This window comes from Triticum urartu, chromosome 5A (genome assembly GCF_056163025.1).
Source record: "Triticum urartu cultivar PI428250 chromosome 5A, HENAU_Tu73, whole genome shotgun sequence".
Classification (NCBI taxonomy): domain Eukaryota; kingdom Viridiplantae; phylum Streptophyta; class Magnoliopsida; order Poales; family Poaceae; genus Triticum; species Triticum urartu.
The window spans coordinates 186795208-186810023 of record NC_141877.1 but is presented as its reverse complement, the minus strand read 5'-3'; the positions used below and the strand labels follow the sequence as shown (position 1 = coordinate 186810023).

At 43.3% G+C, this 14816-nt stretch overlaps 1 pseudogene; it reads right to left on the bottom strand.

The window, feature by feature from the left end:
• Positions 1 to 504: 504 nt before the first annotated feature.
• Positions 505 to 6684, bottom strand: LOC147970748 (uncharacterized; annotated as a pseudogene).
• Positions 6685 to 14816: the final 8132 nt, after the last annotated feature.

The window sequence follows — 14816 nt, the reverse complement described above, 5'->3', positions numbered from 1 at the left end:
AATCGGCACACCTTTTTTCAATAGCAACTTGTGCTGTGAGAAATTGCTAATTTTAATTGTATTGAGGTACTCGATAGGATAAAACACATCCATATTACGCATTGAGTCAGCAACATTTCCTATAGAATCATAGCTTAAGTACTCTCTCTCAGCAGAAGGCATCAAGGCTAGCACATGGTCATTAAATTCCTGAGCTAAATCATTTGTTGTTGTTAAGATAGCCCTTTGGCACAAGTACTTTCGATTAGAACAATTTTTAGCAAAGTTTGTATATACAACATTAACAATAGCGCCTATTCTATTTTCCTCAGAATGGATCAACATATCATCAGGAATTGTTACCCAACTTGGCTCACACTCCCCTTGTCTAGCAACACAAGGCGCTGTACCATCACCAATACTCAAGATCCAACTAGCAAAAGAAGCTATCTCAGCTTGTAAAACAGGATCTGTTGTTTGCACAGCCAAACACATGTTCACTTTAAGATGTAGAACCTCTATAAATCACCATAGTGGTGAATTTGTTATAGCAACATTTATAACCTGTGAGCGAGCCCCACCCTCGATGACTGGTAAAATCTGTCTCAAATCGCCACCCAAAACCATAACCTTACCACCAAAAGGCATGTCAGCTATAGAAGGATCGTCGGCAGACAGAATATCACGCAAGCTACGATCCAAAGCCTCAAAACATCTATGATGCGTCATTAAAGCCTCATCCCATATTATTAGGGAGGCTGATTCGATCATCTTTGCTAATTTGCTAGATCTTTTTATATCACATGTTCCATTGTCATCTAGACTGATCGGTATTTTAAACCTAGAATGAGCAGTCCTACCGCCAGGTAAAAGAAGTGCTGCAACCCCAGAAGATGCAACTGTGAGAACAATCCTTTCTTTACCTCTAAGATAAGCAATTATGGAACTCCAGAGAAAAGTTTTCCCAGTTCCACCATATCCGGAAACAAAGAAGAAGCCAGGTTTTCCAGACACAACTCGGTCAGTAATATTCTTATAAGCTAGGAGTTGATCTGGATTTAATTGGTTGTACATGGTTTCTGCCTTTAGTAGTTCACTTTTAGGATCAGCAGATAGTTCATCAGCTATCATGTCATTGTCATCAGAGTTATCATCATATGTAGTCTTTAATGGCAGCTTGTGGTCTAGAATATTAGAACCATTTTTACTAAATAGAACTGTCAACTTATCAAGCAAGATGTCTCTTAGCTCATCAGGAGGTACAACATGATTATAATCACGAAAAGAGCGCTTGATATTGTACTTAATATCCTCAGCTAAGTGTGACCAATATTTTTCGAAGAAAGCATTTTCATCGTTAACACCACAATGAACAAGGATTGTAACAAAAAGCTTGCGCAGCTGATCTCCCATACCCCAGGTCAAAGCCTCATCAAACGCACTATACCATTCAAGATCATCTCCAAGTAAGCCCCTAGCAGCACATGCCTCCTTAAAGGTTTCATACACAATCTCATTATAAGTTCTAACATCCGTATAAGACATGGCACCTTTGACAACCATCAAGAGCATTCTAAGATAAAAAAGTTCTCCAGTTGTAGGGTGAACAGAATAAATTCTACCAATCCTATAACTCGAGGTTTTAGGAATCCATTGTTTTTTGCTTGCTAGCCAAGTCCATTTGGTTGGGAAGTCACAATAAGTAAGAGACCTAGCATTTGCATGGCATCTATTAGCTACAAACCACTCGGTTAACATTGTTCTCTGTAGCCACTCATCGTCAGCAACTGACTTCAGGTTTGCTTTAACACTGAAACGCACCATGTGTTTATTTAATAAATGAACAAGCAATCTTTCAACAGAAGGCATCTTACTGTGTATATCAAAACCATATATCCTCCAACAACCATCTTTATCACATATGTAACGACATTGTCTATATTCCATGATCTCATCAATCTCAATACCATGCTTGTTTTTGATGCTTTCAAACAAAGTTTTTGAAAAATCAGGACCCTTTGTAACATACTTATAAAGATACTTGATGACATGGGTTTTATTGCACCACTCAATGTTAATATGCGCTTGGTATTTTTTTAGCATAAGCAGATATAAGGAACAACATGCCTATTATCAAGCCTGACCTTTTTTTTAATTATAAAACGACCGTTGTCTGGGCAACTATACACAGGGAATCCACTATCATCTAGAGAGGTCTCGAGCTGAAATGACTTAGGAATTTTTTTTGAACACAATCCATCTTTCATGCAAGGACATTTAACACCATCATCCCCGCAAGGGCCGTGCATCATGTGTTTAGAAACAAGAACGTATCCAAGAGGATCCGCAACAGGATCAGGGATGGAAGCCGATATAAAAGAGTCAATTAAAGCAGGACTAACCTCCCGTTTTTTCCTATCAAGCCAGATCAGGATATGGGCATGAGGAAGCCCTCTTTTCTGGAACTCCACAGTGTGTAGTACTGTGAACAAAGGGATAGAAAATATCACGAGCTGAGGTGGAAAATAACAGGCAAAAAGAGATCAGAGGAATCGCAAAGCACGTTTTACCCGCTACGACAGGACCAAAGGCCTCCCCACTCTTAATATCATGAATATAGTCATTGAGCTTCATGTGATAAACCATGACCGGAAGATCCGCCCTGTCTGAAGGCATCTGTGCAGGCTCAGAACACAGGGCTTCTGTTATCTCAGGCCACTTGGGATTACAGGTAAAGGTGGTGAAAAGGTCTGGTGGGCCAAAGACACGTGAAATAGCCACCGCGTCCTGGAAGTTTTCAATCATATAACGCTGGCCACCGGTAAAAGAGGATGGAAGTATGTTTTTTTGCCAACAGAACTTGCATCTGTCTCTCCTTTTCGAACAGCAGCAGTGACTCCTTGCAAGTTTTATGCTCTAAGATCATTATTAGCCTTCATGATGAAATTTAGCCTCCACTCGTCTATGCAAGCGCGTGCATCTACAATGGCCTGTGAGGAAAGCAAACCACAACAAAGGTATGGATTATGCTGCTCTGGTCTATAGTGGAGACAATAGGAATAGTAGTCCTGCATAGTGAGCCTGGTTCTTTTGCTAGTATCTAAAGGGTCTAACCAATATATTTAAGCCCGAGCTGAAACCCACGTTCTGCATAGGGGAAGAGAAGAGGATACTGCAAAGGCATATATGAAGTTTGCAAAGAAGATATTTGCTGCAGATTGTCATCTCTACCGTGTATTATTATGTCACGACAAGAAGCCTCCACCGTGAACTCACCAAACATTAAAGACGCTAGCTCATCAGTTGTAGGAAGGCTAAATTGTGGGCCATCAGATTCTCTAGGGGCAACTAAACGAATGGCTATCTCGGTATGCCTATTGGCTGCTAGTATTTCTCTAGCTGATCTAAACGTTTTGACATAAGAGTTGTGTGTATCAAGCATATGCATCAAGCCTTCAACAATAGATTCATCTAAACCACCATCGCTCTTTTCACCCTTTTCTAAAGCCTGAATCCTGTTTTGCACCTCATTTTGGGTATCATATATATAGAGTTTGGCATACTTAGGGGTATTTCCTTCCTTAGGCATAAGAGATCCCATTCGATGACAAACCTGCCCGTTTATTTTGTATATATTTGGACCATTACCATCATTTACAGAACGGTCAACAGTAAACTCTCTGCTACGCGAGGGACCATTGTATCTCAGCAACTCAGAGAGAAACAAGGGCGGCTTTTTAAAAGGTGTAATATACACCTTACCACCCGTGCAACATTTGTTGCAAATCACTCGCCTTAGCGTAATAGCGGATTCCAATCTCACCCTCTCCTCGAACCAGAAGAATGCACCACAGTTGGTACATTTGTAGTCTGGGCCATCGTAGAAAGATCTCTTTCGGTACCCAGCTGCAAATTTATCTTGACTCAGTAACAATGGTAAATCAGCAATGCATCATACAATAGTTTCTAGGCATATCGACACTCAGCATACCTTTCAGCATCTCAGGCTCCTCAGCCGTGAATCCAACCCAGTCAGCACTTAAGGGCGATCCAATGGCAGGCCCCTTCCCCCTAAGTCTATCAACAACCACCCTGCATCTCTTTCTATTACGGGACATAATTTCTGGACTAAGAACAGGGAAGAAACCATCATCTAAAAAAAACAAAGGGCCTGTCACAGGTATGAAGAGGAATCGAGAGAGTGCAGGAGGCACACCTATAAAGGAAGAGGACTTATTTTAAAAGGGCACCCCGTACATTTTCTTTTAGGTAGGACTGAGGATATGTAGGGCAACGGTGAGTCACAAAAAGACAGCCTTCGTCGAACAACACGACGCGGAGGTGGTTGACTGGTGCTTGAACTGGCCTTACGACGAACAGAACGATGCTGAGGCATGACTCACAGGAACGACCTGAAGAACAGAACAACCACAACACACTGCAACAGGAATGTAACACAAAGAAAGGCAATCTAATTAGGCGCATTAAACAGAAAAAAGGCATACACCTAGACCCAGGAACAGAATCCAAAAGACAAGGTTCTATAAAGGGCATGGAACATTTTTTTTAAATGAAAGGGAGAGGCATCCCAAAAATAAACTGTAAGCCTTTTTAAAAATACACAAGCAGAAGGAAAAGGCAATCAAACAAATCCGAGCGGTAAAAAAATAAGAGAGAGAGAGAGCAAGTACACGAGACACCTTCCCAAGAGCCCATGGGAAACTATAAGCCCAAACAAACAAGATTCTCTAAAGTTCGTGGCCAAAGAAATACCTTCCCAAAAGCCCATGAAGAACCAGAAGCCCAAAAGGAACAGGGTCCTCTAAAGCCCGTGCTAGTTTTTTCTCTATAAGAGAAGGGGGCGGTCCAAAGACCAAAGACCCAGCCGAGGAAGAATCAATAAACAAGTAACATATTTATTATTTGGGCACGTGGGAAGAGCATTGAATCCAAAGAAGAAGACTATTAGTATTTGGGCACGTGGGAAGAGCATTGAATCTGAAGAAGAAGACTATTCTTTTCAGTCTTGCAAAACACAGAAAGAAAACACTGTAGGAGCCAAACAGAAAGCCCATGGACTTTATTGTATCAGAGCAATGAACCAATTCAGTACAAAGCAGGCACACATGCCCAAATAGGAAGCCCAGAAAAGATAGCTACAGAGATTGAAGAGAGGAAAGCATCTGAGAGCACAATAGACCCCAGTCAAACTGGACCAGAACAGTGCTAACATCTGGATTTATCTCCGTCTCCGCAGACGTACGGCGCAAGCACAATAGCTCTCTCTCCAAGTGACCAACACGCCGAATGGTAGAGACTGCAACAGTTATGGAAGAAATAAGGGAGCTCCTATAGGCCATCATACAGTCATAATTATAGTCTCGAACGACAAACCCATACAGACGCTGCAAAAAAACTTATAGCCTGGAGGGCAGCCTATTCATAAGCATGGACAAAACCACACCAGGCTGAGCTCCAAAAAAATCTCGTCGCGGAACCGGAGCAGAACTATCCCCTAGAAGCTCCAGTTCTACCCCAGCAAGAACGGGCCCATCCTCCGTGACCTCACATAGATACAAAAGCACCGAGCCACCATGGCTTCCAAAATGGGTATAACAGTTGAAATAAGAGCACACATCCTGCTCACACACAACGAAATTATAAAAAAAACTGAAAAATAACACGACCCCCGGAGCAGATCCGGAATGGCGAGATTATCAGTACATCAACAACCATGATAACATGCAAAAACAAGTAAATACATCTGAACCCAAAGGTAGCTGACATCAAATGGAAAAGGAGAGCAAACCTTGTGGAGGAAATGAGGGATAGAAGGAGGAAAGGGGGAAACCGGAGAGAAAAGGCCCCCGGCCACCGCAATGGCAGGGGCAATTCTCACAGAGGCGTATGGGAACCCACCACGCATCCATCGACACCCGGTCTGCCTACCGGGCCCAGGGGGTTCCAGAGCCCACTGTCATAGGCTGCAACGACCCCACAGAGGGCACCCGCCAGAATGCGCACCACATACGCCGGTTACACGGGGCGTCACGCGTACCCACGCTGCACCGCACGCATGTCCATTGGCCCCGCCCACGCGTAGGGAACAGTAGCAGGCCACCAGCAGTACAACCCAGAAACAACGCGGCATGGCGCTGCCGTTCCACGCGACGAGCGAGACGAGACCGCTCGCCCACTCTCGATGCGCCAGGACGGCCGAATCATGAGGTCAGCAGGCCAAACAGGCAACGCGCACACCGGTAAAAGACACTAGGAAGCTGACGCGCGGGGCCATGCGCCAGCGAGGGCCACTCGCAGCCGTAGCACCAGCCACCAGCCGGGTGCACATGCGGCAGCCCACCCTGCGCTGCACGGGCCCTCCGTGAAGCACGTCGCGGATCGCCCGCCAAGCCCATCCCGCATGCCGCACGAATGCCCGGTCAAACCATCCTGTGAGGAGCCTAGCCAGGGCAGCAGACGAGCGGGGCCAGGAGTAGCGCGGGACCACATGTCATCGCAAGGAGAAAGGCCAAACCAGGTGCGCATGCGTCGGCCAGCCTTCTCACAACGCATGACTGGCACAGCGCATCCCACGACGGACAACGCCAGCAGTGCCCTGAACGCGCGGTGCGCGAGGACTCGCTCGTTCTCACCCGGCAGCGATTGACCCAGGCAACAGATCGACCACATGAGCCCACCAGCCATGGACTCGGAGAAAAAAATGACGCGGTGAAAACAAGAGTCAGCGAGACGCAGCGATCGGACGGCCAAAGGCAGGCAGCTGACCGGAAACGGTTCGATCAGAGGGCCAACAAGCAATGCGATCGGGGGAGCGTTCTCAGAGCGAGTTCCCTAGCTTCTGTTTTGTTTTAGATTGGAGACTGAGGGAACGGGAGGAGAAAGCGGACGGGCGCGGGGCTCACCACGGCGCAGTGGTTTTTCCCCTCACGTGGTGCGCTGCACCCCCACGCGCGGGCGCGGTGTGGTGGTTTTTTAGCCTCGCGTGGTGCCGTGCGCTCGAGGCATCGGTTGTGCCTAGCACTTCTTGAGGCTTTATATGTTAGATAAAGTGACAATATTATGACTAGATACATTATTACAGTTTCTGAGTTAGTCATCACGTTGTTCTGCACATCACCCTGCTTCTAAATCCTTTTATCTTCTTTTCTTTTGTTCACCTATATGTACATTATTAGATATGCCAATTGAGTTGAGTCAAGGATTTTGTCTACTCGGCCATGGTGATGGCACTGTTTTCTTAAGTCGGTACAGATACTAAGCTCTCAGGAAATGAGAGCCTCTGGTGGCATCGGGGCTGCGTAGGTGGTAAGTGGGGCTGGTTTTGGGTATGATGGGTTCTAAATGGGCTTGTTGAGGTGACTCGTGGTGTGCGTGAGGCCTGTTCTACCGTACGTCTCGCATGTTGTTTCTGTTCTGCCGTTCCCTCTGGCGATAGCATAGGTGGTGGCGGTGGCTGTGGGAGCTTGCCCTTTTCTTCGATTCACAAAGGAGGGTGGCGGTGTTCTTGCTGGCTGCGTGTGCTGTTCTCTCGAGGGTGTGAGCTGCTGCTGTTGGCGGTGTTCTTGTTCCTCGCATCGGCCTCTCTGATCTGCTGCGTGGCTGGAGGCGTGGAGGGCGGCGGCTGGTTGCGGGTTTCCTCTGCTTCTTCGGCTTGCTGTGCTACGTTCAAGGTTTTGATTTCTTCCTTTTTTTCTTTTAGTTTCTTTGTATGCTGATTCTCCTTCTCTCACGTTCCTTCCTTCCCTGTTCTCCTAGGTATGGGCGGCAGTGCTTGGGTCTGGCCCGGCTGAGCTCGAGGCGAGGACGGGGCTGTGTAGCGTAGGTTGGGAGCGGCTAGCTAGCGGTGGAACTCGGAAATGGGCGCATGTACGGTGAGGAAGGAAGTTGTCGAGACCACCCGTACAAAGCGACTCAGGTTAGTGGTAAAGCAGTTTGTGTATACAACTAGACATGAGGAGTTGATCCATTAGTGTGAGTTATGTGCGTTGTTTGCATGACATTGCTCTTGCAGATTTGGCTCCGACTCAAACTCATAAAGCTTGGGCTCAATTTTTTATGCATTCTAATATAAGATCCCGAACTCCTCTGGCAATGCCTGCACCTTGCAAAACATGTCTGCTGTTTTCTTTCATCTACATTTGTTCCAGTTTGCACAATTATCAGGTGAGTATTCACTTCCTATTTGCTGTGACTATTTCGTGCCTTGTAGGCTGGGAAACATATTATTATGTTCTGTATTATGGAGTGGAGACATGTTTCTGTTGGACTGAGTCTTGCTCCAACTCTTGTTCCCTTAGAAAATGAAGTATGTAGATTTCAGAAGAACATTGATTTGCTTTGGTAAAATTCCCTACTTTTTTCAATTGTCGTTCAACATGGAAGCATTCTATGCTAGGACACTTTCCTTTTTCCATATTTGAGAACTTTAGAACTGCTTAGTCTAAAGATAGAAAATATACTGGTATATATACCATGGATTATGGATCTATTTGACAAATGATTAATTGAAATTTTGCAAAATATGCTCGATTACTAGCATGCTGTTATGGACATTTTTCTTCCATCGGTAGTTTGTGCTGACCACTAAAATTTGAAATCTGCAGCTCCTACCCATCTCGCAATAATTATTTTACATTATCAAATAAAAAGATCTCCAACAGTACTACCTAAATTTGGCATACTTCTAATACTGGTAACCTGAACCACATATGCATGCAGCATAAGCATGAACAGATACGTTGTAGGTAGATACTCCTGTCATATGGCGCTTCTTGTGGCGGTGTAATAGTGTTGACGCCGCGGAGGGGCTGTCGTAATGCCGTTGTGGGTTACGCTCCTTCATTTTGGGCATGATTTTTTAGCCTCATGCAGCGATTTCTTCTTCTCCCTTGGATTAGTCTACCTGTTTTTGTGCTTAATTGCGTGTGTTTCTCCTGTACGAGGCATTGGTGGATAATGGGTTCATGTGTTGTTCTTCCATGGTTGGTTGATTTTGTGTCGCCAGATTTTTGTGGATCCTTTTCCGCCATGGCGCTGGGGTGGACGCATGTTTGCGCCACTGGGCTCGACGACCCGTTAAATCGCCGTGGGAGTATGTATTTGTGGAGTGGTCTGTGTGTGGGCTCCGGGGAGGATGACCATGCCTGCCTATTTCTCTAGATTCGGGTGCTAGGTGTTTAGTTCAAGGGGCCATGGTGATTGTTGCCCAGTTTGTGCGTGTTTTGGGTAGATTCTGATGTCGAGGGGGACATGTTGTTTTCTTGCTATCTTTTTATTTGTTTGTTTGCTTGGTTATGTTATTTTGTTGGCATGTCGTCATGCTATTTCTCTTGCTGACGCAACATGGACGAGGTTGTTCCGGTTTATGGTCAGTGAAGTAGTGGTATGTTTTTGTGCTGGTCCAGAAGAAACCAAAATAGTCACTAATTTATCTTATTTTGAATTAAGTATTATGCCATCCAAGCTAATAAATCACCTTTAATTTTTGGCATGTGATGAGTACCATTACATCGTAAAGATATATTTTGGCATGCTACTATTTATCTACCCGACTAACTCGGCCTTCTCATGAAGTCATTATATGAAATTCGCAGGATGGACATCATGCAAGGAATGTTTTTTGGGCTTTCTAGATCCAAGATATTATTTTCATGGTAATTAGAACAAGAAAACAAGAAATATGGTTAATTGTTTTGTTGCAGCTAAGTTCCACATGTGGCTGATTGCTTGGATGTGGTCAGTTTGCGAACCAGAACAAGAAATATGAAAGGATGTAAACTTGATTCTAGATATATATACTTGCAATTTGTAAGTAAGATGACTCTGCACCTTAAGGTACTCCAAATAAAGTTTTTCATCACATGTCCTGAGTTGATGTTTTCGAAGGCGGAGATAGAGCCTAAAATACCATCTGTTCTAATTGTAAGGTATATAGCTCATAAGGAGAAATTAGTTTCTTGCTTTGAGTTATGCAACTGTTGGCACATCTGAATTTTTTTACTGAAATTCAAATGTTCTCCATTACTCTCTGACGCGGGAATTCTTGCAGTACAAATATTAATCGATTGTGTCATGAGGTAACAAAGTGTATTACTCTATGGTTGGTAAAACAGGATCATAGATTGATGTTTCAAAACCGTGAAAATTAGTTAGCTCCAGTGTATTAAAGAATTCTTCTGTTCTTGTGTTGTATAGTGTCGTTCGCCTGGTGCACAAAGAGTTTAATTTGGGTAATGGTATGGGCAAAGTACATGTTCAGAAACGGCCATCAAGTGCCTCGGCATGAGATCATTGAAGCACATACAATTGATGGAACAACTGATCGACCACACCAAAGATGTATTGAAGAGATAGACAAGGATGAAAGCAACCTTGTTTTATGTTGTAGTTTGTCAAGTATGTGTCTAGCTAAAGGAGGATTATGGTTTGTTGACCATGCCAATTATTTCGGTTTGATATCATCTGGCCATTCTCATTTTACGAGTTATGACCTATATTTCAAGGTCCATACTTATTTATGATATACTTATTCCTGTCCACTTAAATTTCTTATGTATGGAAATACTAAAAATTTGAACGTCGAAGAGAAAAACGGCGCAGCGAAGCGCGCGGATCCCTCTAGTATATTTATATCTCTAAGCTCCCTAGGATTGGAGGCCTCACAATCAATTGAGGTCTCCAATTGAAGTTTGGTCACCCAATTTTGGCCGAGCCAACAATTTCTCAAAACTATCTCGTTCATTCTTTTATACGATACACTATACTCCCTAATTTTTAAAGTTGCGCAATTAATTGATGCTTCAGTTTAGAATTGAGTCACCCAATTTTGATCGGATCAACAATTTCTCAAGGAGCTCTCTTATTTAATTATTTTAATTCTCTATGTTCCCTAATTTTAAAGCTCTTTCATTCGATTGAGGTATTCAATTTTGGATTTGGTTTATGATTTTAATCGGGCCAACAATTTTTCAAATCAATCAACAGCAACCGGCCTATAAAAACATATCAACCCCTCGCGGACTTCCATCACCCAGAAAAAAGTGCCGCCATGTGATGCTATAGCATGAATATAGTACATGCAACCACCGATGCAAAAATTTCCCCACATAAATATGGGTTAATTAGCGGATAACACAGAATCACACCGTGAAAGGCCACCAAATAACCTCATTATAAATAAACATACAACACACTTCATCATCTCCAACACCGGCCAAACTAAATATTCCATCATTGTCAAAATATAAGGGCTATTAGTTTTTTGATAAATCAAAATTTTCTTTAATTTTGACCAAGTTTAGAGCCAAAATATCGACATCCACAATATTAAACAAAAATATATGAAAGTTCATTTCATGATGAATCTAATAACACCGATTTGATATTATGAATTTTGGTATATTTATCTACAAATTCGATGAAACTTAAACAAGTTTGACTTTTCAAAAATAATAATACACCATATATTTTGAAATAGAGTGAGTAAAGAAATTCAAGAATCCCAACAACATCAATGGCGCAACAAAACGCACCCAACCCTTCTAGTTGAATAACTAGTTCTCATTTAGATTCCGATCTATGTTCATTTGTTCCACCAGAGGTCCATAAGATATAGCCCAAACATTTCGCGACATTGTGCACTCGAATAGCGTGTGCTGTCGTGAGTCAGTCGTGTCACAAAGTGGGCACACTAGTGAAGCTGCCATGTTACCATGACACAAGAGCTCACATGTAGGGATGGCCTCCCTCGCCAGGCGCCAAACAAAAATGGGGATTTTATTTGGAACTTAAGTGCGCCATAAGGATGATCATCCATTGCCATCTGCGTCGGTGTTCGATGTACCGCCATTCTCATACAACACATATATTTGATGGAACATAACAAAGCGTATATATTTGATTGACAAGTACTCCAGTCATTAGACATTTTACATAAGGTGTCATCAATTATCAACCAAAAATTAGAAAGTGCTCTTATTCGCATGTATGAATCTACACAGGAGTGCCTCCTAAACTAATAAATCCTTTAGTTGTTGTTGCTGTTTTTTTGCTTACATAAGGATGATCCAGTGCCAGTTGCTGCCTTTTTCTTGTCTTTGGCTTCTCAGAAAATCAGTACCAAATGAATTCCAAATGCTATGAAACTTTTGATGATTTTTCTAGACCATAAGGGACCCTAGAAGCTTCGAAAGAAGACCTGAAGAGTCACGAGGGAGCGACAAGCCTGCCAGGCGTACCCCGGGGGGCGCCCCCAAGCTTGTGGGCCTTCGTGGCACCTCTTGACCTAATTCCACTTCTATGAATTTTCAAATATTTCCAATACATCGGAGAGCCACCCAAAAATATTTTTTCCTCCGCCGCAAGTTTCTGTTCTTCGGAGATCCCATCTGGAGACCTTTTCTGGTACTCTGCCGGAGGAGAAAACGATCACAGAAGGCCTCTACACCAACCTTGCTGCCCTTCCAATGATGCGTGAGTAGTTTACCACAGACCTATGGGTCTATAGCTAGTAGCTAGATGGCTCTTCTCTCTCTCTTTAATCTTCAATGCAATGTTCTCGATGTTCTTGGTCATGTTGGTTTCTATAGAAGGTTTATTAAAGACTTCTCTAAAATTTCTAGGCCTCTTACTAATATTTTGCAAAATGATGTTCCATTTGTGTTTTTATGATGCTTGCGTAGAAGCCTTTGAAATACTTAAAAAATCCTTAATCTCTGCACCTATTATTCAACCATCTGATTGGAACTTGCCTTTTGAAATTATGTGTGATGCTAGTGACTATGTTGTTGGTGTTGTTCCAGGACAAAGAGTTGATAAGAAATTTAGTTTCATCCATTATGCTAGTAAAAATATAAATAGTGCTCAAAGAAATTATGCTACTAATGAGGAAGAAATTTTAGCAGTTGTGTTTGCATGTGATAAATTCAGATCTTATATCGTTGATTCTAAAGTCATTTTTCACACCGATCATGTTGCTATTAAATATCTTATGAAAAAGAAAGATGCTAAACCTAGGTGGGTTCTTGTGCTGCAAGAATTTGACTTGCACACTATTGATAGAAAGGGAGCGGAGAATCCCGTAGCTGATAATTTGTCTAGAATGGAAAATGTTCTTGATGACCCATTCCTATTGATGATAGTTTTTTTAATGAACAATTAGTTGTTATAAATGCTTCTCGTAATACTCCTTGGTATGCAGACTATGCTAATTACATTGTTGCTAAATATATACCATCTAGTTTCACATACCAACAGCAGAAAAAAAATCTTCTTTGATTTAAGACATTACTTTTGGGATGACCCAAATTTATATAAAGAAGGGGTGGATGTTATTTTTAGACGTTGCGTACATGAGCATGAACATGAACAAATCATATGGAAGTGTCACTCCGAGGCATATGAAGGACACCATGCTGGAGACAGAACTGCACATAAGGTATTACAATCTGGTTTTTATTGGCTTAATCTCTTCAAGGCTGCACGTAAGTTTGTCTTATCATGTGATGAATGTCAACGAATTGGTAATATTAGTAGGCGTCAGGAGATGCCAGTGAATTATTAACTTGTCATTGGGCCATTTGATGTTTGGGGATTCGATTATATGGGACATTTTCCTTCCTCTAATGGGTATAAACATATTCTGGTTACTGTTGATTATGTTACTAAATGGGTAGAAACTATTCCAACTAGTAGTGTTGATCATAGCACTTATATTAAAAATGCTTAAAGAAGTTATTTTCCTGAGGTTTGGAGTCCCTAGATATTTAATGACTAATGGTGGTTAACTTTTTATTCACCGGAAAAAAGACACATCTGTGACATTATGCCCGAACAAAAAGTTTTTTCGTCATGCTTTTGACACTTCTATGACGATAATTGTGACAAAAACACGTATCATCGTAGATGTGGCGGGCTCCTACTTCTATGACAGAAAATCATGACAGAAAATGGGATTTTCATCATGGGCTGGCCGGAGACGCACCTGCATGACATTTTTTGGGTCATCCATGGCGTAAAAATTCATGGTAGAAGTGAGGGCAAGGAATATACCGGGGAGTTCCAGGTTACGGTGGGTGGTCGGGGCCGAGCGATGCAGTGTGTTTTGCGTGTTTCTCTCGTACGCGCATGTGTGCGAGGCACTCACTAACTGAACCCTTGCGAGGCGTTCACTTACTGAACCCGAGCGATTGCACTAGCTAGCTACTACTGAACACGATCAAGGGATCGATCCCACTATGTATTGAAGTTGATCGATCCATCCCTTCATTGCTATTTGAACCCGGGCAATTCCTTCGCTGTTATCTGAAGTCGGTCGATTCCTTCGCTGCTAACTGAATCCGATAGATCCTTCTCGCTGCTCACTGAAGTCGATCGAGCTCGCGTGCAAGATGTAGCGAGCCGGTGCGTTGGGTTGCCTTTGGATGAACAATGCCCATTGCTGCCGCACACGTGATACGTAGAAACGAGTCGAGACGTGTGGTGAGTCCAGCCGGTTGGTTGGCTGTGGATTAACAGTTCCCATTGCTGCCGCCCACTCGGACGTATGTGTACGCCCCACCCCAGCCAGTGGGGGTTGGATGAACAGGACCCGTGGTAGTAGGCGGTTGCAGCTGAATGAACATGACCCCAAAGAGGCCGCCACACCCCAGCCGTTGGGGGTGGATGAACAGGACCTCGTGGAGGCTCTATGAACAGTAGTCGATGGAGCCTGCTGGAGGACGACAGTGGATGAATAGTAGCCCATGGAGTCCTGTTTTCTGGTACGCCATGCCCCTCCCAATGAATAAGACCCCGTTTCGACTGTAGGCTCTCCAACA